The 18,175-nt window shown below is 38.2% G+C and overlaps 62 non-coding genes across 62 annotated transcripts; all 62 read right to left on the bottom strand.

The window, feature by feature from the left end:
* Positions 1-3,290: 3,290 nt before the first annotated feature.
* Trnas-aga (transfer RNA serine (anticodon AGA)) lies at positions 3,291-3,372 on the bottom strand. The gene has a single exon. It is a non-coding gene; the product is annotated as a tRNA-Ser (tRNA).
* Positions 3,373-3,435: 63 nt separating this feature from the next.
* On the bottom strand, positions 3,436-3,517 carry Trnas-aga (transfer RNA serine (anticodon AGA)). Its single transcript has one exon. It is a non-coding gene; the product is annotated as a tRNA-Ser (tRNA).
* Positions 3,518-3,580: 63 nt separating this feature from the next.
* Trnas-aga (transfer RNA serine (anticodon AGA)) lies at positions 3,581-3,662 on the bottom strand. Its single transcript has one exon. It is a non-coding gene; the product is annotated as a tRNA-Ser (tRNA).
* Positions 3,663-3,725: 63 nt separating this feature from the next.
* Positions 3,726-3,807, bottom strand: Trnas-aga (transfer RNA serine (anticodon AGA)). The gene has a single exon. It is a non-coding gene; the product is annotated as a tRNA-Ser (tRNA).
* Positions 3,808-3,870: 63 nt separating this feature from the next.
* On the bottom strand, positions 3,871-3,952 carry Trnas-aga (transfer RNA serine (anticodon AGA)). Its single transcript has one exon. It is a non-coding gene; the product is annotated as a tRNA-Ser (tRNA).
* Positions 3,953-4,157: 205 nt separating this feature from the next.
* On the bottom strand, positions 4,158-4,239 carry Trnas-aga (transfer RNA serine (anticodon AGA)). Its single transcript has one exon. It is a non-coding gene; the product is annotated as a tRNA-Ser (tRNA).
* A 60-nt stretch (positions 4,240-4,299) lies between these two features.
* Positions 4,300-4,381, bottom strand: Trnas-aga (transfer RNA serine (anticodon AGA)). Its single transcript has one exon. It is a non-coding gene; the product is annotated as a tRNA-Ser (tRNA).
* A 208-nt stretch (positions 4,382-4,589) lies between these two features.
* Trnas-aga (transfer RNA serine (anticodon AGA)) lies at positions 4,590-4,671 on the bottom strand. The gene has a single exon. It is a non-coding gene; the product is annotated as a tRNA-Ser (tRNA).
* Positions 4,672-4,734: 63 nt separating this feature from the next.
* Trnas-aga (transfer RNA serine (anticodon AGA)) lies at positions 4,735-4,816 on the bottom strand. The gene has a single exon. It is a non-coding gene; the product is annotated as a tRNA-Ser (tRNA).
* A 63-nt stretch (positions 4,817-4,879) lies between these two features.
* Trnas-aga (transfer RNA serine (anticodon AGA)) lies at positions 4,880-4,961 on the bottom strand. The gene has a single exon. It is a non-coding gene; the product is annotated as a tRNA-Ser (tRNA).
* Positions 4,962-5,024: 63 nt separating this feature from the next.
* Trnas-aga (transfer RNA serine (anticodon AGA)) lies at positions 5,025-5,106 on the bottom strand. Its single transcript has one exon. It is a non-coding gene; the product is annotated as a tRNA-Ser (tRNA).
* A 205-nt stretch (positions 5,107-5,311) lies between these two features.
* Positions 5,312-5,393, bottom strand: Trnas-aga (transfer RNA serine (anticodon AGA)). The gene has a single exon. It is a non-coding gene; the product is annotated as a tRNA-Ser (tRNA).
* Positions 5,394-5,453: 60 nt separating this feature from the next.
* Trnas-aga (transfer RNA serine (anticodon AGA)) lies at positions 5,454-5,535 on the bottom strand. Its single transcript has one exon. It is a non-coding gene; the product is annotated as a tRNA-Ser (tRNA).
* Positions 5,536-5,598: 63 nt separating this feature from the next.
* On the bottom strand, positions 5,599-5,680 carry Trnas-aga (transfer RNA serine (anticodon AGA)). The gene has a single exon. It is a non-coding gene; the product is annotated as a tRNA-Ser (tRNA).
* Positions 5,681-5,740: 60 nt separating this feature from the next.
* Trnas-aga (transfer RNA serine (anticodon AGA)) lies at positions 5,741-5,822 on the bottom strand. The gene has a single exon. It is a non-coding gene; the product is annotated as a tRNA-Ser (tRNA).
* A 202-nt stretch (positions 5,823-6,024) lies between these two features.
* Positions 6,025-6,106, bottom strand: Trnas-uga (transfer RNA serine (anticodon UGA)). The gene has a single exon. It is a non-coding gene; the product is annotated as a tRNA-Ser (tRNA).
* Positions 6,107-6,166: 60 nt separating this feature from the next.
* Positions 6,167-6,248, bottom strand: Trnas-uga (transfer RNA serine (anticodon UGA)). The gene has a single exon. It is a non-coding gene; the product is annotated as a tRNA-Ser (tRNA).
* Positions 6,249-6,308: 60 nt separating this feature from the next.
* On the bottom strand, positions 6,309-6,390 carry Trnas-aga (transfer RNA serine (anticodon AGA)). Its single transcript has one exon. It is a non-coding gene; the product is annotated as a tRNA-Ser (tRNA).
* Positions 6,391-6,734: 344 nt separating this feature from the next.
* Trnas-aga (transfer RNA serine (anticodon AGA)) lies at positions 6,735-6,816 on the bottom strand. The gene has a single exon. It is a non-coding gene; the product is annotated as a tRNA-Ser (tRNA).
* Positions 6,817-6,876: 60 nt separating this feature from the next.
* Trnas-aga (transfer RNA serine (anticodon AGA)) lies at positions 6,877-6,958 on the bottom strand. The gene has a single exon. It is a non-coding gene; the product is annotated as a tRNA-Ser (tRNA).
* A 63-nt stretch (positions 6,959-7,021) lies between these two features.
* On the bottom strand, positions 7,022-7,103 carry Trnas-aga (transfer RNA serine (anticodon AGA)). Its single transcript has one exon. It is a non-coding gene; the product is annotated as a tRNA-Ser (tRNA).
* A 60-nt stretch (positions 7,104-7,163) lies between these two features.
* Positions 7,164-7,245, bottom strand: Trnas-aga (transfer RNA serine (anticodon AGA)). The gene has a single exon. It is a non-coding gene; the product is annotated as a tRNA-Ser (tRNA).
* Positions 7,246-8,165: 920 nt separating this feature from the next.
* On the bottom strand, positions 8,166-8,247 carry Trnas-aga (transfer RNA serine (anticodon AGA)). The gene has a single exon. It is a non-coding gene; the product is annotated as a tRNA-Ser (tRNA).
* A 60-nt stretch (positions 8,248-8,307) lies between these two features.
* Positions 8,308-8,389, bottom strand: Trnas-aga (transfer RNA serine (anticodon AGA)). The gene has a single exon. It is a non-coding gene; the product is annotated as a tRNA-Ser (tRNA).
* Positions 8,390-8,449: 60 nt separating this feature from the next.
* On the bottom strand, positions 8,450-8,531 carry Trnas-aga (transfer RNA serine (anticodon AGA)). The gene has a single exon. It is a non-coding gene; the product is annotated as a tRNA-Ser (tRNA).
* A 63-nt stretch (positions 8,532-8,594) lies between these two features.
* Positions 8,595-8,676, bottom strand: Trnas-aga (transfer RNA serine (anticodon AGA)). Its single transcript has one exon. It is a non-coding gene; the product is annotated as a tRNA-Ser (tRNA).
* Positions 8,677-8,878: 202 nt separating this feature from the next.
* On the bottom strand, positions 8,879-8,960 carry Trnas-aga (transfer RNA serine (anticodon AGA)). The gene has a single exon. It is a non-coding gene; the product is annotated as a tRNA-Ser (tRNA).
* A 345-nt stretch (positions 8,961-9,305) lies between these two features.
* Positions 9,306-9,387, bottom strand: Trnas-uga (transfer RNA serine (anticodon UGA)). Its single transcript has one exon. It is a non-coding gene; the product is annotated as a tRNA-Ser (tRNA).
* Positions 9,388-10,449: 1,062 nt separating this feature from the next.
* Positions 10,450-10,531, bottom strand: Trnas-aga (transfer RNA serine (anticodon AGA)). The gene has a single exon. It is a non-coding gene; the product is annotated as a tRNA-Ser (tRNA).
* Positions 10,532-10,591: 60 nt separating this feature from the next.
* On the bottom strand, positions 10,592-10,673 carry Trnas-aga (transfer RNA serine (anticodon AGA)). Its single transcript has one exon. It is a non-coding gene; the product is annotated as a tRNA-Ser (tRNA).
* Positions 10,674-10,736: 63 nt separating this feature from the next.
* Positions 10,737-10,818, bottom strand: Trnas-aga (transfer RNA serine (anticodon AGA)). Its single transcript has one exon. It is a non-coding gene; the product is annotated as a tRNA-Ser (tRNA).
* Positions 10,819-11,020: 202 nt separating this feature from the next.
* Trnas-aga (transfer RNA serine (anticodon AGA)) lies at positions 11,021-11,102 on the bottom strand. Its single transcript has one exon. It is a non-coding gene; the product is annotated as a tRNA-Ser (tRNA).
* A 920-nt stretch (positions 11,103-12,022) lies between these two features.
* Trnas-aga (transfer RNA serine (anticodon AGA)) lies at positions 12,023-12,104 on the bottom strand. The gene has a single exon. It is a non-coding gene; the product is annotated as a tRNA-Ser (tRNA).
* A 60-nt stretch (positions 12,105-12,164) lies between these two features.
* Positions 12,165-12,246, bottom strand: Trnas-aga (transfer RNA serine (anticodon AGA)). The gene has a single exon. It is a non-coding gene; the product is annotated as a tRNA-Ser (tRNA).
* Positions 12,247-12,306: 60 nt separating this feature from the next.
* Positions 12,307-12,388, bottom strand: Trnas-aga (transfer RNA serine (anticodon AGA)). The gene has a single exon. It is a non-coding gene; the product is annotated as a tRNA-Ser (tRNA).
* A 63-nt stretch (positions 12,389-12,451) lies between these two features.
* Positions 12,452-12,533, bottom strand: Trnas-aga (transfer RNA serine (anticodon AGA)). The gene has a single exon. It is a non-coding gene; the product is annotated as a tRNA-Ser (tRNA).
* Positions 12,534-13,021: 488 nt separating this feature from the next.
* On the bottom strand, positions 13,022-13,103 carry Trnas-uga (transfer RNA serine (anticodon UGA)). Its single transcript has one exon. It is a non-coding gene; the product is annotated as a tRNA-Ser (tRNA).
* Positions 13,104-13,597: 494 nt separating this feature from the next.
* Trnas-aga (transfer RNA serine (anticodon AGA)) lies at positions 13,598-13,679 on the bottom strand. Its single transcript has one exon. It is a non-coding gene; the product is annotated as a tRNA-Ser (tRNA).
* A 205-nt stretch (positions 13,680-13,884) lies between these two features.
* Trnas-aga (transfer RNA serine (anticodon AGA)) lies at positions 13,885-13,966 on the bottom strand. The gene has a single exon. It is a non-coding gene; the product is annotated as a tRNA-Ser (tRNA).
* A 60-nt stretch (positions 13,967-14,026) lies between these two features.
* On the bottom strand, positions 14,027-14,108 carry Trnas-aga (transfer RNA serine (anticodon AGA)). Its single transcript has one exon. It is a non-coding gene; the product is annotated as a tRNA-Ser (tRNA).
* Positions 14,109-14,171: 63 nt separating this feature from the next.
* Trnas-aga (transfer RNA serine (anticodon AGA)) lies at positions 14,172-14,253 on the bottom strand. Its single transcript has one exon. It is a non-coding gene; the product is annotated as a tRNA-Ser (tRNA).
* Positions 14,254-14,316: 63 nt separating this feature from the next.
* Trnas-aga (transfer RNA serine (anticodon AGA)) lies at positions 14,317-14,398 on the bottom strand. Its single transcript has one exon. It is a non-coding gene; the product is annotated as a tRNA-Ser (tRNA).
* A 63-nt stretch (positions 14,399-14,461) lies between these two features.
* Positions 14,462-14,543, bottom strand: Trnas-aga (transfer RNA serine (anticodon AGA)). The gene has a single exon. It is a non-coding gene; the product is annotated as a tRNA-Ser (tRNA).
* Positions 14,544-14,606: 63 nt separating this feature from the next.
* On the bottom strand, positions 14,607-14,688 carry Trnas-aga (transfer RNA serine (anticodon AGA)). Its single transcript has one exon. It is a non-coding gene; the product is annotated as a tRNA-Ser (tRNA).
* Positions 14,689-15,034: 346 nt separating this feature from the next.
* Trnas-aga (transfer RNA serine (anticodon AGA)) lies at positions 15,035-15,116 on the bottom strand. The gene has a single exon. It is a non-coding gene; the product is annotated as a tRNA-Ser (tRNA).
* Positions 15,117-15,179: 63 nt separating this feature from the next.
* Trnas-aga (transfer RNA serine (anticodon AGA)) lies at positions 15,180-15,261 on the bottom strand. Its single transcript has one exon. It is a non-coding gene; the product is annotated as a tRNA-Ser (tRNA).
* A 63-nt stretch (positions 15,262-15,324) lies between these two features.
* On the bottom strand, positions 15,325-15,406 carry Trnas-aga (transfer RNA serine (anticodon AGA)). The gene has a single exon. It is a non-coding gene; the product is annotated as a tRNA-Ser (tRNA).
* Positions 15,407-15,469: 63 nt separating this feature from the next.
* Positions 15,470-15,551, bottom strand: Trnas-aga (transfer RNA serine (anticodon AGA)). Its single transcript has one exon. It is a non-coding gene; the product is annotated as a tRNA-Ser (tRNA).
* A 63-nt stretch (positions 15,552-15,614) lies between these two features.
* Trnas-aga (transfer RNA serine (anticodon AGA)) lies at positions 15,615-15,696 on the bottom strand. Its single transcript has one exon. It is a non-coding gene; the product is annotated as a tRNA-Ser (tRNA).
* Positions 15,697-15,901: 205 nt separating this feature from the next.
* Trnas-aga (transfer RNA serine (anticodon AGA)) lies at positions 15,902-15,983 on the bottom strand. The gene has a single exon. It is a non-coding gene; the product is annotated as a tRNA-Ser (tRNA).
* Positions 15,984-16,046: 63 nt separating this feature from the next.
* On the bottom strand, positions 16,047-16,128 carry Trnas-aga (transfer RNA serine (anticodon AGA)). The gene has a single exon. It is a non-coding gene; the product is annotated as a tRNA-Ser (tRNA).
* Positions 16,129-16,191: 63 nt separating this feature from the next.
* Positions 16,192-16,273, bottom strand: Trnas-aga (transfer RNA serine (anticodon AGA)). The gene has a single exon. It is a non-coding gene; the product is annotated as a tRNA-Ser (tRNA).
* A 62-nt stretch (positions 16,274-16,335) lies between these two features.
* Trnas-aga (transfer RNA serine (anticodon AGA)) lies at positions 16,336-16,417 on the bottom strand. Its single transcript has one exon. It is a non-coding gene; the product is annotated as a tRNA-Ser (tRNA).
* A 63-nt stretch (positions 16,418-16,480) lies between these two features.
* Trnas-aga (transfer RNA serine (anticodon AGA)) lies at positions 16,481-16,562 on the bottom strand. Its single transcript has one exon. It is a non-coding gene; the product is annotated as a tRNA-Ser (tRNA).
* A 204-nt stretch (positions 16,563-16,766) lies between these two features.
* Trnas-aga (transfer RNA serine (anticodon AGA)) lies at positions 16,767-16,848 on the bottom strand. Its single transcript has one exon. It is a non-coding gene; the product is annotated as a tRNA-Ser (tRNA).
* Positions 16,849-16,911: 63 nt separating this feature from the next.
* Positions 16,912-16,993, bottom strand: Trnas-aga (transfer RNA serine (anticodon AGA)). The gene has a single exon. It is a non-coding gene; the product is annotated as a tRNA-Ser (tRNA).
* Positions 16,994-17,198: 205 nt separating this feature from the next.
* Trnas-aga (transfer RNA serine (anticodon AGA)) lies at positions 17,199-17,280 on the bottom strand. The gene has a single exon. It is a non-coding gene; the product is annotated as a tRNA-Ser (tRNA).
* Positions 17,281-17,340: 60 nt separating this feature from the next.
* Trnas-aga (transfer RNA serine (anticodon AGA)) lies at positions 17,341-17,422 on the bottom strand. Its single transcript has one exon. It is a non-coding gene; the product is annotated as a tRNA-Ser (tRNA).
* Positions 17,423-17,485: 63 nt separating this feature from the next.
* Positions 17,486-17,567, bottom strand: Trnas-aga (transfer RNA serine (anticodon AGA)). The gene has a single exon. It is a non-coding gene; the product is annotated as a tRNA-Ser (tRNA).
* A 63-nt stretch (positions 17,568-17,630) lies between these two features.
* On the bottom strand, positions 17,631-17,712 carry Trnas-aga (transfer RNA serine (anticodon AGA)). Its single transcript has one exon. It is a non-coding gene; the product is annotated as a tRNA-Ser (tRNA).
* Positions 17,713-17,775: 63 nt separating this feature from the next.
* On the bottom strand, positions 17,776-17,857 carry Trnas-aga (transfer RNA serine (anticodon AGA)). Its single transcript has one exon. It is a non-coding gene; the product is annotated as a tRNA-Ser (tRNA).
* Positions 17,858-17,920: 63 nt separating this feature from the next.
* On the bottom strand, positions 17,921-18,002 carry Trnas-aga (transfer RNA serine (anticodon AGA)). The gene has a single exon. It is a non-coding gene; the product is annotated as a tRNA-Ser (tRNA).
* Between the last annotated feature and the right edge of the window lie 173 nt (positions 18,003-18,175).

Genomic DNA, 18,175 nt, shown 5'->3' with positions numbered 1-18,175 from the left:
ATGCGGTACACAATTAAATTCACACAAAAAAACATTATTATACTACATTTATAAATCTAAACGCAATTAATCTAAAAGCGCACAAAAAAATTCACTTAAGGCTTAAACAACAACAAGAGCAAATCAAAATTTATTTAATTTTAATGCTTATAGCTACCTCAATCGTGTTCACAAGTTCAACACACTTTTTTTATTTTTAAAGATACAATGCTGAATGTTTTTAACATTAGTTTGGAAAATGAAAAAAATTCTAAAAATTTAAGTCACGCTTCACTACAGGTCACGCCTTTTAACTTTGCCACGCATGACTGATTTCGGCTGCAAATTCTAAAAATAAGTTTTTTAGATATTTAAAACTAGAACATTAGTTGAAATTGTTTTATACGCACATCTAAATATTTTTTTCGGTTATCCTTACTTTTACTTTTTTATTTGTTGAAAGTTAATCGAGACAGCTAAAATTTACGCAATATTACATTGTAGGTCACAAAAAATATAAATTCTTTATATGACAAGTAAATTTAGAAAAAAAAAATTTAAAACTGCAATTATTCAGTAGAAAGTATTTACATTAGTTTACAGGCGCCTGATCTACAGAGAGAGTTCCTGTTATAATGTGTGCACAATAGCGTCAGGTTATTGAGAGTCGCCAAGTCCTGGTATTCTTGACAGTTATCGCTTCCTGCGTCAGTTAAGCCAACACTTGAAAGCAGTCATTATTAAGCGCTTGTAAATATTTAAATGTTTGGATGGTGACGATCAACTTGCTACTGAGCTATTCCTACTTCAAAAACACACTGAGAACACCTTGTTAGGCGACAAAAGCAAGCAGCAATTTACTGGGTTTTGACAAACATGAAACATTCCTCAGTCGAGAATTTGTAGAAGTTGTTTGAATTAAAAACGCAATATATTTATGCAGTGAAACGTCTTAACATTTCCATGGAGTTGATAGAATTTGTTTACCTGTTGCACAATAGAGTTCTGAGAGAGTAAGGTTTAAAGGCGTTAATAAAAAGAACCAGTGAAGTTATTAACAGGAAATTTGGAGTTTGGACAGTGAGTGGAAGAATATAATCCTCTTTTAAACAAGCTTATTTTGAGGGAATTGAAAGGAGGAACAGTAATACATTAGGATTGTACTTTTGAAAGGGGTAGTTCATGCGTGACCGGGTATTATCCACACGGTCAGTGTTGCCCAACCCTTGGGTCGCGATCAAACATTGGGTGGCCGTTTACTTTTCTTGGCCGCCTATTACAGTAGTTCACATGGTTTATTTGGTTCTGATCAAGTTTCTCCAAAACTTGAGTAAATCGTAGAAGAAATTCGAATACATGACGCTTATTTATTAAATTTGAAATTATTTATTACAATGCATCATATTTTGTTCGCTTACAAAAAGTTTAATTAAGTAAATTATGTCGCCAAAGCTTCGTTATTATACAAACGCTTAGTATTTGGTTGGCCGCGAATAAAGGTTAAGAAGCACTGAACCAAAATGGCGTTAGTTTTGTGTAAACTTGAAACTAGTTTCAAGCTTATATAACACTTTACCCACCTCGCTCAACAACCTTAAAGTGACGCCTAAAGTAAAGACAGAAACATTAAACAAAGCCAAATGAGGCATCCGACATTAAAGAAGTTTATTTATGGGAATAACAATAAAGATTGAACAACAGAGACAAGAAACATTAACTCAAGACCTGATCAGACCTGCTACAAAGTGTTTGTTCGGTCAACAATCAAACCCTGCACGCCACAGACTCTTCAATCACGTGGTGTTGGAATCAAACCTAAGTTCAACTCAGGCAGAAAAAATTAGTTGTAAATAGATTCAGAAAAGAGACCAAAAATAACCACAAAGATCTTTCAAGATGTAAAGCAAGTTTATATTGTTTGGGGTGCAATTGGCAGTCTTAGAATTGACATTGATCCAAAATCAACAATTAAAATGATATTTAGCCACTGTATTAGGCAGTTGTGTGTTGTAGTTGGCAGAGTTAATGTCCCTAGTTAAATAACAACAACTGAAGATACAAAGTAAACGTTTATGAACCGATTTACCTTTGTGGAGAGTAAATTATATTTGTCTAACGCTGAATCCAATTTCGTTTGTTCAGGATGACGTCACAATGACGCGCGATCGTTTAAAAGCGCGATGTCAGGCTGTCATCGTATAAACATGTTGCTATTCAAACCTGTTTGCTGCTGTACCTTATGTTTGCTACTATATTGTCAGTCTTATCTTGCTATATATTTGTGCAGTTTTGTCACACATATTGTATGGCTATAGGCGCACATGTAGATAGTTGTACGCTAGGTACAAGCGTAAGTGTAGGTTGGGTAAATGGCTGTGTGCCGGTAACACATGAGCCATCAAGTCCCGTGTAATGTTCTAAAATCTAAAGCCTTGTTGTTTAAAACTTTATCAGACTTAATAGGCTACTATTATAAATTTTGCTCATGTGATTTAACCATAAATAGCAGCTTGAACACGTTAAGCCGTCGTGCTCCAATACTCCAGCATATCAAACCACAGTGATTTAATATTTGTTGGAATTTCTTAACTTTTACTAAAATCTTTAAACTAAGTTTGAACGCTACCGTTGATCACACAATGGGCGGCGGGCGCATGTTCTTGCGGATGAGAAGGAGTCCTCTGTACTAAGTGACCTAAGGCCGCGTTTATTGGCACAAATATATTAAGAGACGAAATAAGAAACATTACGCGGCGCCAAGATATTAATAACCTGGTAAATACTGGAGGTTGGCAGATGGGCGATCCATGTTGAACAAATAATGGAAGGTTTGCTGATGACAAACATTTAGAATCAACCAACTGGGCTCAGCTCTAGAATGACAGAAGGAATTTATTAAAGGCTAGAAAGTAAGGTAAAGTAGGAATTTAAAACCCCGGGCAGGAAACCGCACAAACAGCTGGTTCCTTGGGCAAACTTGATTGAGGGAAACATTTCCAAAGGCAGACAGTAAAGAGAATGGATTTTCACACCAAGTATTTGTGTGTAGTTTAAAGCAACTAAATAAAACTGATTGTGCGGAAATATAAAGATGAAGATATTAACAACTTTAATCATTTCAACGTTAATCTGCAAAGTTTTAAGGTAAGCAAAACAAAATAAGAAACGAAACAATCAGATTTCTAAATAACACATAAAACTATTGTTCGTTTTACAGCGATCACGTGATCAGGATTTCAACGACGTCAGAAAAACAAACGAAAGAAGCGACGTCATTACTAAAAGAACAACAAGTTAGTGAAATAAATATTCGTTGTCGGCAGGATTTGAACCTACGCGGGCAGAGCCCTACAGATTTCTAGTCTGTCGCCTTAACCACTCGGCCACGACAACTTATGTCAAAATGAAACAAAAACAAATTCTATTTTTGTCACTTTAAGAATTAAAATAAATATTCGTTGTCGGCAGGATTCGAACCTGCGCGGGCAGAGCCCAACAGATTTCTAGTCTGTCGCCTTAACCACTCGGCCACGACAACTTATTTCAAAAAGAAACAAAAACAAATTGTATTTTTGCCACTTTAAGAATTAAAATAAATATTCGTTGTCGGCAGGATTCGAACCTACGCGGGCAGAGCCCAACAGATTTCTAGTCTGTCGCCTTAACCACTCGGCCACGACAACTTATTTCAAAAAGAAACAAAAACAAATTGTATTTTTGCCACTTTAAGAATTAAAATAAATATTCGTTGTCGGCAGGATTCGAACCTACGCGGGCAGAGCCCAAAAGATTTCTAGTCTGTCGCCTTAACCACTCGGCCACGACAACTTATTTCAAAAAGAAACAAAAACAAATTGTATTTTTGCCACTTTAAGAATTAAAATAAATATTCGTTGTCGGCAGGATTCGAACCTACGCGGGCAGAGCCCAACAGATTTCTAGTCTGTCGCCTTAACCACTCGGCCACGACAACTTATTTCAAAAAGAAACCAAAACAAATTCTATTTTTGTCATTTTAAGAATTAAAATAAATATTCGTTGTCGGCAGGATTCGAACCTACGCGGGCAGAGCCCAACATATTTCTAGTCTGTCGCCATAACCACTCGGCCACGACAACTTATGTCAAAAAGAAACAAACACAAATTCTATTTTTGTCAATCAAAAATAAAAATCAAATCGTTGTCGGCAGGATTCGAACCTACGCGGGCAGAGCCCAACAGATTTCTAGTCTGTCGCCTTAACCACTCGGCCACGACAACTTATGTCAAAAAGAAACAAAAACAAATTCTATTTTTGTCAATCAAAAATAAAAATCAAATCGTTGTCGGCAGGATTCGAACCTACGCGGGCAGAGCCCAACAGATTTCTAGTCTGTCGCCTTAACCACTCGGCCACGACAACTTATTTCAAAAAGAAACAAAAACAAATTGTATTTTTGCCACTTTAAGAATTAAAATAAATATTCGTTGTCGGCAGGATTCGAACCTACGCGGGCAGAGCCCAATAGATTTCTAGTCTGTCGCCTTAACAACTCGGCCACGACAACTTATGTCAAAAAGAAACAAAAACAAATTGTATTTTTGCCACTTTAAGAATTAAAATAAATATTCGTTGTCGGCAGGATTCGAACCTACGCGGGCAGAGCCCAACAGATTTCTAGTCTGTCGCCTTAACCACTCGGCCACGACAACTTATTTCAAAAAGAAACAAAAACAAATTGTATTTTTGCCACTTTAAGAATTAAAATAAATATTCGTTGTCGGCAGGATTCGAACCTACGCGGGCAGAGCCCAACAGATTTCTAGTCTGTCGCCTTAACCACTCGGCCACGACAACTTATTTCAAAAAGAAACAAAAACAAATTGTATTTTTGCCACTTTAAGAATTAAAATAAATATTCGTTGTCGGCAGGATTCGAACCTACGCGGGCAGAGCCCAAAAGATTTCTAGTCTGTCGCCTTAACCACTCGGCCACGACAACTTATTTCAAAAAGAAACAAAAACAAATTGTATTTTTGCCACTTTAAGAATTAAAATAAATATTCGTTGTCGGCAGGATTCGAACCTACGCGGGCAGAGCCCAACAGATTTCTAGTCTGTCGCCTTAACCACTCGGCCACGACAACTTATTTCAAAAAGAAACAAAAACAAATTCTATTTTTGTCATTTTAAGAATTAAAATAAATATTCGTTGTCGGCAGGATTCGAACCTACGCGGGCAGAGCCCAACATATTTCTAGCATGTCGCCTTAACCACTCGGCCACGACAACTTATGTCAAAAAGAAACAAACACAAATTCTATTTTTGTCAATCAAAAATAAAAATCAAATCGTTGTCGGCAGGATTCGAACCTACGCGGGCAGAGCCCAACAGATTTCTAGTCTGTCGCCGTAACCACTCGGCCACGACAACTTATGTCAAAAAGAAACAAAAACAAATTCTATTTTTGTCAATCAAAAATAAAAATCAAATCGTTGTCGGCAGGATTCGAACCTACGCGGGCAGAGCCCAACAGATTTCTAGTCTGTCGCCTTAACCACTCGGCCACGACAACTTATTTCAAAAAGAAACAAAAACAAATTGTATTTTTGCCACTTTAAGAATTAAAATAAATTTTCGTTGTCGGCAGGATTCGAACCTACGCGGGCAGAGCCCAACAGATTTCTAGTCTGTCGCCTTAACCACTCGGCCACGACAACTTATGTCAAAAAGAAACAAAAACAAATTGTATTTTTGTCAATCAAAAATAAAAATCAAATCGTTGTCGGCAGGATTCGAACCTACGCGGGCAGAGCCCAACAGATTTCTAGTCTGTCGCCTTAACCACTCGGCCACGACAACTTAATTCAAAAAGAAACAAAAACAAATTGTATTTTTGTCAATCAAAAATAAAAATCAAATCGTTGTCGGCAGGATTCGAACCTACGCAGGCAGAGCACAACAGATTTCAAGTCTGTCGCCTTAACCACTCGGCCACGACAACTTTTTTCAAAAAGAAACAAAAACAAATTGTATTTTATCACTTCAAAAATAAAAATCAAATCGTTGTCGGCAGGATTCGAACCTACGCGGGCAGAGCCCAACAGATTTCAAGTCTGTCGCCTTAACCACTCGGCCACGACAACTTATTTCAAAAAGAAACAAAAACAAATTCTATTTTTGTCAATCAAAAATAAAAATCAAATCGTTGTCGGCAGGATTCGAACCTACGCGGGCAGAGCCCAACAGATTTCAAGTCTGTCGCCTTAACCACTCGGCCACGACAACTTATGTCAAAAAGAAACAAAAACAAATTGTATTTTTGTCAATCAAAAATAAAAATCAAATCGTTGTCGGCAGGATTCGAACCTACGCGGGCAGAGCCCAACAGATTTCTAGTCTGTCGCCTTAACCACTCGGCCACGACAACTTATGTCAAAAAGAAACAAAAACAAATTGTATTTTTGTCAATCAAAAATAAAAATCAAATCGTTGTCGGCAGGATTCGAACCTACGCAGGCAGAGCACAACAGATTTCAAGTCTGTCGCCTTAACCACTCGGCCATGACAACTTATTTCAAAAAGAAACAAAAACAAATTCTATTTTTGTCAATCAAAATTAAAAATCAAATCGTTGTCGGCAGGATTCGAACCTACGCGTGCAGAGCCCAACAGATTTCTAGTGTGTCGCCTTAACCACTCGGCCACGACAACTTATGTCAAAAAGAAACAAAAACAAATTGTATTTTTGTCAATCAAAAATAAAAATCAAATCGTTGTCGGCAGGATTCGAACCTACGCGGGCAGAGCCCAACAGATTTCTAGTCTGTCGCCTTAACCACTCGGCCACGACAACTTTTGTCAAAAAGAAACAAAAACAAATTCTATTTTTGTCAATCAAAAATAAAAATCAAATCGTTGTCGGCAGGATTCGAACCTACGCGGGCAGAGCCCAACAGAGTTCTAGTCTGTCGCCTTAACCACTCGGCCACGACAACTTATTTCAAAAAGAAACAAAAACAAATTCTATTTTTGTCATTTTAAGAATTAAAATAAATATTCGTTGTCGGCAGGATTCGAACCTACGCGGGCAGAGCCCAACATATTTCTAGTCTGTCGCCTTAACCACTCGGCCACGACAACTTATGTCAAAAAGAAACAAAAACAAATTGTATTTTATCACTTCAAAAATAAAAATCAAATCGTTGTCGGCAGGATTCAAACCTACGCGGGCAGAGCCCAACAGATTTCTAGTCTGTCGCCTTAACCACTCGGCCACGACAACTTATTTCAAAAAGAAACAAAAACAAATTCTATTTTTGTCAATCAAAAATAAAAATCAAATCGTTGTCGGCAGGATTCGAACCTACGCAGGCAGAGCACAACAGATTTCAAGTCTGTCGCCTTAACCACTCGGCCACGACAACTTTGCCAAAAAGAAACAAAAACAAATTGTATTTTTGTCACTTTAAGAATTAAAATAAATATTCGTTGTCGGCAGGATTCGAACCTACGCGGGCAGAGCCCAACATATTTCTAGTCTTTCGCCTTAACCACTCGGCCACGACAACTTATGTCAATAAGAAACAAAAACAAATTGTATTTTTGTCACTTTAAGAATTATAATAAATATTCGTTGTCTGCAGGATTCGAACCTAAGCGGGCAGTGCCCAACATATTTCTAGTCTGTCGCCTTAATCACTCGGCCACGACAACTTATGTCAAAAAGAAACAAAAACCATTTGTATTTTTATCACTTTAAAAATAAAAATCAAATCGTTGTCGGCAGGATTCGAACCTAGGCGGGCAGAGCCCAACAGATTTCTAGTATGTCGCCTTAACCACTCGGCCACGACAACTTGTTTCAAAATGAAACAAAAAAAATTGTATTTTTGCCACTTTAAGAATTAAAATAAATATTCGTTGTCGGCAGGATTCGAACCTACGAAGGCAGAGCACAACAGATTTCAAGTCTGTCGCCTTAACCACTCGGCCACGACAACTTATTTCAAAATGAAACAAAAACAAATTGTATTTTATCACTTCAAAAATAAAAATCAAATCGTTGTCGGCAGGATTCAAACCTACGCGGGCAGAGCCCAACATACTTCTAGTCTGTCGCCTTAACCACTCGGCCATGACAACTTATTTCAAAAAGAAACAAAAACAAATTCTATTTTTGTCATTCAAAAATAAAAATCAAATCGTTGTCGGCAGGATTCGAACCTACGCGGGCAGAGCCCAACAGATTTCTAGTGTGTCGCCTTAACCACTCGGCCACGACAACTTATGTCAAAAAGAAACAAAAACAAATTGTATTTTTGTCAATCAAAAATAAAAATCAAATCGTTGTCGGCAGGATTCGAACCTACGCGGGCAGAGCCCAACAGATTTCTAGTCTGTCGCCTTAACCACTCGGCCACGACAACTTTTGTCAAAAAGAAACAAAAACAAATTCTATTTTTGTCAATCAAAAATAAAAATAAAATCGTTGTCGGCAGGATTCGAACCTACGCGGGCAGAGCCCAACAGATTTCTAGTCTGTCGCCTTAACCACTCGGCCACGACAACTTATTTCAAAAAGAAACAAAAACAAATTCTATTTTTGTCATTTTAAGAATTAAAATAAATATTCGTTGTCGGCAGGATTCGAACCTACGCGGGCAGAGCCCAACATATTTCTAGTCTGTCGCCTTAACCACTCGGCCACGACAACTTATGTCAAAAAGAAACAAAAACAAATTCTATTTTTGTCAATCAAAAATAAAAATCAAATCGTTGTCGGCAGGATTCGAACCTACGAAGGCAGAGCACAACAGATTTCAAGTCTGTCGCCTTAACCACTCGGCCACGACAACTTATTTCAAAATGAAACAAAAACAAATTGTATTTTATCACTTCAAAAATAAAAATCAAATCGTTGTCGGCAGGATTCAAACCTACGCGGGCAGAGCCCAACAGATTTCTAGTCTGTCGCCTTAACCACTCGGCCACGACAACTTATTTCAAAAAGAAACAAAAACAAATTCTATTTTTGTTAATCAAAAATAAAAATCAAATCGTTGTCGGCAGGATTCGAACCTACGCAGGCAGAGCACAACAGATTTCAAGTCTGTCGCCTTAACCACTCGGCCACGACAACTTTGCCAAAAAGAAACAAAAACAAATTCTATTTTTGTTAATCAAAAATAAAAATCAAATCGTTGTCGGCAGGATTCGAACCTACGCAGGCAGAGCACAACAGATTTCAAGTCTGTCGCCTTAACCACTCGGCCACGACAACTTTGCCAAAAAGAAACAAAAACAAATTGTATTTTTGTCACTTTAAGAATTAAAATAAATATTCGTTGTCGGCAGGATTCGAACCTACGCGGGCAGAGCCCAACATATTTCAAGTCTGTCGCCTTAACCACTCGGCCACGACAACTTTGCCAAAAAGAAACAAAAACAAATTGTATTTTTGTCACTTTAAGAATTAAAATAAATATTCGTTGTCGGCAGGATTCGAACCTACGCGGGCAGAGCCCAACATATTTCTAGTCTTTCGCCTTAACCACTCGGCCACGACAACTTATGTCAATAAGAAACAAAAACAAATTGTATTTTTGTCACTTTAAGAATTGTAATAAATATTCGTTGTCTGCAGGATTCGAACCTAAGCGGGCAGAGCCCAACATATTTCTAGTCTGTCGCCTTAATCACTAGGCCACGACAACTTATGTCAAAAAGAAACAAAAACCATTTGTATTTTTATCACTTTAAAAATAAAAATCAAATCGTTGTCGGCAGGATTCGAACCTAGGCGGGCAGAGCCCAACAGATTTCTAGTATGTCGCCTTAACCACTCGGCCACGACAACTTGTTTCAAAATGAAACAAAAAAAATTGTATTTTTGCCACTTTAAGAATTAAAATAAATATTCGTTGTCGGCAGGATTCGAACCTACGAAGGCAGAGCACAACAGATTTCAAGTCTGTCGCCTTAACCACTCGGCCACGACAACTTATTTCAAAATGAAACAAAAACAAATTGTATTTTATCACTTCAAAAATAAAAATCAAATCGTTGTCGGCAGGATTCAAACCTACGCGGGCAGAGCCCAACATACTTCTAGTCTGTCGCCTTAACCACTCGGCCATGACAACTTATGTCAAAAAGAAACAAAAACAAATTGTATTTTTGTCAATCAAAAATAAAAATCAAATCGTTGTCGGCAGGATTCGAACCTACGCAGGCAGAGCACAACAGATTTCAAGTCTGTCGCCTTAACCACTCGGCCATGACAACTTATTTCAAAAAGAAACAAAAACAAATTCTATTTTTGTCAATCAAAAATAAAAATCAAATCGTTGTCGGCAGGATTCGAACCTACGCGTGCAGAGCCCAACAGATTTCTAGTGTGTCGCCTTAACCACTCGGCCACGACAACTTATGTCAAAAAGAAACAAAAACAAATTGTATTTTTGTCAATCAAAAATAAAAATCAAATCGTTGTCGGCAGGATTCGAACCTACGCGGGCAGAGCCCAACAGATTTCTAGTCTGTCGCCTTAACCACTCGGCCACGACAACTTTTGTCAAAAAGAAACAAAAACAAATTCTATTTTTGTCAATCAAAAATAAAAATCAAATCGTTGTCGGCAGGATTCGAACCTACGCGGGCAGAGCCCAACAGATTTCTAGTCTGTCGCCTTAACCACTCGGCCACGACAACTTATTTCAAAAAGAAACAAAAACAAATTCTATTTTTGTCATTTTAAGAATTAAAATAAATATTCGTTGTCGGCAGGATTCGAACCTACGCGGGCAGAGCCCAACATATTTCTAGTCTGTCGCCTTAACCACTCGGCCACGACAACTTATGTCAAAAAGAAACAAAAAAAAATTCTATTTTTGTCAATCAAAAATAAAAATCAAATCGTTGTCGGCAGGATTCGAACCTACGAAGGCAGAGCACAACAGATTTCAAGTCTGTCGCCTTAACCACTCGGCCACGACAACTTATTTCAAAATGAAACAAAAACAAATTGTATTTTATCACTTCAAAAATAAAAATCAAATCGTTGTCGGCAGGATTCAAACCTACGCGGGCAGAGCCCAACAGATTTCTAGTCTGTCGCCTTAACCACTCGGCCACGACAACTTATTTCAAAAAGAAACAAAAACAAATTCTATTTTTGTCAATCAAAAATAAAAATCAAATCGTTGTCGGCAGGATTCGAACCTACGCAGGCAGAGCACAACAGATTTCAAGTCTGTCGCCTTAACCACTCGGCCACGACAACTTTGCCAAAAAGAAACAAAAACAAATTGTATTTTTGTCACTTTAAGAATTAAAATAAATATTCGTTGTCGGCAGGATTCGAACCTACGCGGGCAGAGCCCAACATATTTCTAGTCTTTCGCCTTAACCACTCGGCCACGACAACTTATGTCAATAAGAAACAAAAACAAATTGTATTTTTGTCACTTTAAGAATTATAATAAATATTCGTTGTCTGCAGGATTCGAACCTAAGCGGGCAGAGCCCAACATATTTCTAGTCTGTCGCCTTAATCACTCGGCCACGACAACTTATGTCAAAAAGAAACAAAAACCATTTGTATTTTTATCACTTTAAAAATAAAAATCAAATCGTTGTCGGCAGGATTCGAACCTAGGCGGGCAGAGCCCAACAGATTTCTAGTATGTCGCCTTAACCACTCGGCCACGACAACTTGTTTCAAAATGAAACAAAAAAAATTGTATTTTTGCCACTTTAAGAATTAAAATAAATATTCGTTGTCGGCAGGATTCGAACCTACGAAGGCAGAGCACAACAGATTTCAAGTCTGTCGCCTTAACCACTCGGCCACGACAACTTATTTCAAAATGAAACAAAAACAAATTGTATTTTATCACTTCAAAAATAAAAATCAAATCGTTGTCGGCAGGATTCAAACCTACGCGGGCAGAGCCCAACATACTTCTAGTCTGTCGCCTTAACCACTCGGCCATGACAACTTATTTCAAAAAGAAACAAAAACAAATTCTATTTTTGTCAATCAAAAATAAAAATCAAATCGTTGTCGGCAGGATTCGAACCTACGCGGGCAGAGCCCAACAGATTTCTAGTGTGTCGCCTTAACCACTCGGCCACGACAACTTATGTCAAAAAGAAACAAAAACAAATTGTATTTTTGTCAATCAAAAATAAAAATCAAATCGTTGTCGGCAGGATTCGAACCTACGCGGGCAGAGCCCAACAGATTTCTAGTCTGTCGCCTTAACCACTCGGCCACGACAACTTTTGTCAAAAAGAAACAAAAACAAATTCTATTTTTGTCAATCAAAAATAAAAATCAAATCGTTGTCGGCAGGATTCGAACCTACGCGGGCAGAGCCCAACAGATTTCTAGTCTGTCGCCTTAACCACTCGGCCACGACAACTTATTTCAAAAAGAAACAAAAACAAATTCTATTTTTGTCATTTTAAGAATTAAAATAAATATTCGTTGTCGGCAGGATTCGAACCTACGCGGGCAGAGCCCAACATATTTCTAGTCTGTCGCCTTAACCACTCGGCCACGACAACTTATGTCAAAAAGAAACAAAAACAAATTCTATTTTTGTCAATCAAAAATAAAAATCAAATCGTTGTCGGCAGGATTCGAACCTACGAAGGCAGAGCACAACAGATTTCAAGTCTGTCGCCTTAACCACTCGGCCACGACAACTTATTTCAAAATGAAACAAAAACAAATTGTATTTTATCACTTCAAAAATAAAAATCAAATCGTTGTCGGCAGGATTCAAACCTACGCGGGCAGAGCCCAACAGATTTCTAGTCTGTCGCCTTATACACTCGGCCACGACAACTTATTTCAAAAAGAAACAAAAACAAATTCTATTTTTGTCAATCAAAAATAAAAATCAAATCGTTGTCGGCAGGATTCGAACCTACGCAGGCAGAGCACAACAGATTTCAAGTCTGTCGCCTTAACCACTCGGCCACGACAACTTTGCCAAAAAGAAACAAAAACAAATTGTATTTTTGTCACTTTAAGAATTAAAATAAATATTCGTTGTCGGCAGGATTCGAACCTACGCGGGCAGAGCCCAACATATTTCAAGTCTGTCGCCTTAACCACTCGGCCACGACAACTTTGCCAAAAAGAAACAAAAACAAATTGTATTTTTGTCACTTTAAGAATTAAAATAAATATTCGTTGTCGGCAGGATTCGAACCTACGCGGGCAGAGCCCAACATATTTCTAGTCTGTCGCCTTAATCACTCGGCCACGACAACTTATGTCAAAAAGAAACAAAAACCATTTGTATTTTTGTCACTTTAAGAATTATAATAAATATTCGTTGTCTGCAGGATTCGAACCTAAGCGGGCAGAGCCCAACATATTTCTAGTCTGTCGCCTTAATCACTCGGCCACGACAACTTATGTCAAAAAGAAACAAAAACCATTTGTATTTTTATCACTTTAAAAATAAAAATCAAATCGTTGTCGGCAGGATTCGAACCTAGGCGGGCAGAGCCCAACAGATTTCTAGTATGTCGCCTTAACCACTCGGCCACGACAACTTGTTTCAAAATGAAACAAAAAAAATTGTATTTTTGCCACTTTAAGAATTAAAATAAATATTCGTTGTCGGCAGGATTCGAACCTACGCGGGCAGAGCCCAACAGATTTCTAGTCTGTCGCCTTAACCACTCGGCCACGACAACTTATTTCAAAAAGAAACAAAAACAAATTCTATTTTTGTCATTTTAAGAATTAAAATAAATATTCGTTGTCGGCAGGATTCGAACCTACGCGGGCAAAGCCCAACATATTTCTAGTCTGTCGCCATAACCACTCGGCCACGACAACTTATGTCAAAAAGAAACAAACACAAATTCTATTTTTGTCAATCAAAAATAAAAATCAAATCGTTGTGGGCAGGATTCGAACCTACGCGGGCAGAGCCCAACAGATTTCTAGTCTGTCGCCTTAACCACTCGGCCACGACAACTTATGTCAAAAAGAAACAAAAACAAATTCTACTTTTGTCAATCAAAAATAAAAATCAAATCGTTGTCGGCAGGATTCGAACCTACGCGGGCAGAGCCCAACAGATTTCTAGTCTGTCGCCTTAACCACTCGGCCACGACAACTTATTTCAAAAAGAAACAAAAACAAATTGTATTTTTGCCACTTTAAGAATTAAAATAAATTTTCGTTGTCGGCAGGATTCGAAACTACGCGGGCAGAGCCCAACAGATTTCTAGTCTGTCGCCTTAACCACTCGGCCACGACAACTTATTTCAAAAAGAAACAAAAACAATATGTATTTTTGCCACTTTAAGAATTAAAATAAATATTCGTTGTCGGCAGGATTCGAACCTACGCGGGCAGAGCCCAACAGATTTCTAGTCTGTCGCCTTAACCACTCGGCCACGACAACTTATTTCAAAAAGAAACAAAAACAAATTGTATTTTTGACATTTAAAGAATTAAAATAAATTTTCGTTGTCGGCAGGATTCGAACCTGCGCGGGCAGAGCCCAACAGATTTCTAGTCTGTCGCCTTAACCACTCGGCCACGACAACTTATTTCAAAAAGAAACAAAAACAAATTGTATTTTTGCCACTTTAAGAATTAAAATAAATATTCGTTGTCGGCAGGATTCGAACCTACGCGGGCAGAGCCCAACAGATTTCTAGTCTGTCGCCTTAACCACTCGGCCACGACAACTTATTTCAAAAAGAAACAAAAACAAATTCTATTTTTGTCATTTTAAGAATTAAAATAAATATTCGTTGTCGGCAGGATTCGAACCTACGCGGGCAGAGCCCAACATATTTCTAGTCTGTCGCCATAACCACTCGGCCACGACAACTTATGTCAAAAAGAAACAAACACAAATTCTATTTTTGTCAATCAAAATAAAAATCAAATCGTTGTGGGCAGGATTCGAACCTACGCGGGCAGAGCCCAACAGATTTCTAGTCTGTCGCCTGAACCACTCGGCCACGACAACTTATGTCAAAAAGAAACAAAAACAAATTCTACTTTTGTCAATCAAAAATAAAAATCAAATCGTTGTCGGCAGGATTCGAACCTACGCGGGCAGAGCCCAACAGATTTCTAGTCTGTCGCCTTAACCACTCGGCCACGACAACTTATTTCAAAAAGAAACAAAAACAAATTGTATTTTTACCACTTTAAGAATTAAAATAAATTTTCGTTGTCGGCAGGATTCGAACCTACGCGGGCAGAGCCCAACAGATTTCTAGTCTGTCGCCTTAACCACTCGGCCACGACAACTTATTTCAAAAAGAAACAAAAACAATATGTATTTTTGCCACTTTAAGAATTAAAATAAATATTCGTTGTCGGCAGGATTCGAACCTACGCGGGCAGAGCCCAACAGATTTCTAGTCTGTCGCCTTAACCACTCGGCCACGACAACTTATTTCAAAAAGAAACAAAAACAAATTGTATTTTTGACATTTAAAGAATTAAAATAAATTTTCGTTGTCGGCAGGATTCGAACCTGCGCGGGCAGAGCCCAACATATTTCTAGTCTGTCGCCTTAACCACTCGGCCACGACAACTTATTTCAAAAAGAAACAAAAACAAATTGTATTTTTGCCACTTTAAGAATTAAAATAAATATTCGTTGTCGGCAGGATTCGAACCTACGCGGGCAGAGCCCAACAGATTTCTAGTCTGTCGCCTTAACCACTCGGCCACGACAACTTATTTCAAAAAGAAACAAAAACAAATTCTATTTTTGTCATTTTAAGAATTAAAATAAATATTCGTTGTCGGCAGGATTCGAACCTACGCGGGCAGAGCCCAACATATTTCTAGTCTGTCGCCATAACCACTCGGCCACGACAACTTATGTCAAAAAGAAACAAACACAAATTCTATTTTTGTCAATCAAAAATAAAAATCAAATCGTTGTCGGCAGGATTCGAACCTAGGCGGGCAGAGCCCAACAGATTTCTAGTCTGTCGCCTTAACCACTCGGCCACGACAACTTATTTCAAAAAGAAACAAAAACAAATTGTATTTTTGCCACTTTAAGAATTAAAATAAATATTCGTTGTCGGCAGGATTCGAACCTACGCGGGCAGAGCCCAACAGATTTCTAGTCTGTCGCCTTAACCACTCGGCCACGACAACTTATTTCAAAAAGAAACAAAAACAAATTCTATTTTTGTCATTTTAAGAATTAAAATAAATATTCGTTGTCGGCAGGATTCGAACCTACGCGGGCAAAGCCCAACAGATTTCTAGTCTGTCGCCTTAACCACTCGGCCACGACAACTTATTTCAAAATGAAACAAAAAAAATTGTATTTTTGACATTTAAAGAATTAAAATAAATTTTCGTTGTCGGCAGGATTCGAACCTGCGCGGGCAGAGCCCAACAGATTTCTAGTCTGTCGCCTTAACCACTCGGCCACGACAACTTATTTCAAAAAGAAACAAAAACAAATTGTATTTTTGCCACTTTAAGAATTAAAATAAATATTCGTTGTCGGCAGGATTCGAACCTACGCGGGCAGAGCCCAACAGATTTCTAGTCTGTCGCCTTAACCACTCGGCCACGACAACTTATTTCAAAAAAAAACAAAAACAAATTCTATTTTTGTCATTTTAAGAATTAAAATAAATATTCGTTGTCGGCAGGATTCGAACCTACGCGGGCAGAGCCCAACATATTTCTAGTCTGTCGCCATAACCACTCGGCCACGACAACTTATGTCAAAAAGAAACAAACACAAATTCTATTTTTGTCAATCAAAATAAAAATCAAATCGTTGTCGGCAGGATTCGAACCTACGCGGGCAGAGCCCAACAGATTTCTAGTCTGTCGCCTTAACCACTCGGCCACGACAACTTATTTCAAAAAGAAACAAAAACAAATTGTATTTTTGCCACTTTAAGAATTAAAATAAATATTCGTTGTCGGCAGGATTCGAACCTACGCGGGCAGAGCCCAACAGATTTCTAGTCTGTCGCCTTAACCACTCGGCCACGACAACTTATTTCGAAAAGAAACAAAAACAAATTCTATTTTTGTCATTTTAAGAATTAAAATAAATATTCGTTGTCGGCAGGATTCGAACCTACGCGGGCAAAGCCCAACATATTTCTAGTCTGTCGCCATAACCACTCGGCCACGACAACTTATGTCAAAAAGAAACAAACACAAATTCTATTTTTGTCAATCAAAAATAAAAATCAAATCGTTGTCGGCAGGATTCGAACCTACGCGGGCAGAGCCCAACAGATTTCTAGTCTGTCGCCTTAACCACTCGGCCACGACAACTTATGTCAAAAAGAAACAAAAACAAATTCTACTTTTGTCAATCAAAAATAAAAATCAAATCGTTGTCGGCAGGATTCGAACCTACGCGGGCAGAGCCCAAAAGATTTCTAGTCTGTCGCCTTAACCACTCGGCCACGACAACTTATTTCAAAAAGAAACAAAAACAAATTGTATTTTTGCCACTTTAAGAATTAAAATAAATTTTCGTTGTCGGCAGGATTCGAACCTACGCGGGCAGAGCCCAACAGATTTCTAGTCTGTCGCCTTAACCACTCGGCCACGACAACTTATTTCAAAAAGAAACAAAAACAATATGTATTTTTGCCACTTTAAGAATTAAAATAAATATTCGTTGTCGGCAGGATTCGAACCTACGCGGGCAGAGCCCAACAGATTTCTAGACTGTCGCCTTAACCACTCGGCCACGACAACTTATTTCAAAAAGAAACAAACACAAATTGTATTTTTGACATTTAAAGAATTAAAATAAATTTTCGTTGTCGGCAGGATTCGAACCTGCGCGGGCAGAGCCCAACAGATTTCTAGTCTGTCGCCTTAACCACTCGGCCACGACAACTTATTTCAAAAAGAAACAAAAACAAATTGTATTTTTGCCACTTTAAGAATTAAAATAAATATTCGTTGTCGGCAGGATTCGAACCTACGCGGGCAGAGCCCAACAGATTTCTAGTCTGTCGCCTTAACCACTCGGCCACGACAACTTATTTCAAAAAGAAACAAAAACAAATTCTATTTTTGTCATTTTAAGAATTAAAATAAATATTCGTTGTCGGCAGGATTCGAATCTACGCGGGCAGAGCCCAACATATTTCTAGTCTGTCGCCATAACCACTCGGCCACGACAACTTATGTCAAAAAGAAACAAACACAAATT

The sequence above is a fragment of the Ascidiella aspersa genome, chromosome 2, assembly GCF_963924565.1.
Source record: "Ascidiella aspersa chromosome 2, kaAscAspe10.2, whole genome shotgun sequence".
Lineage (NCBI taxonomy): Eukaryota > Metazoa > Chordata > Ascidiacea > Phlebobranchia > Ascidiidae > Ascidiella > Ascidiella aspersa.
Note: the sequence above shows the minus strand (reverse complement) of the source record. Positions and strands in the feature narration are given on the sequence as shown.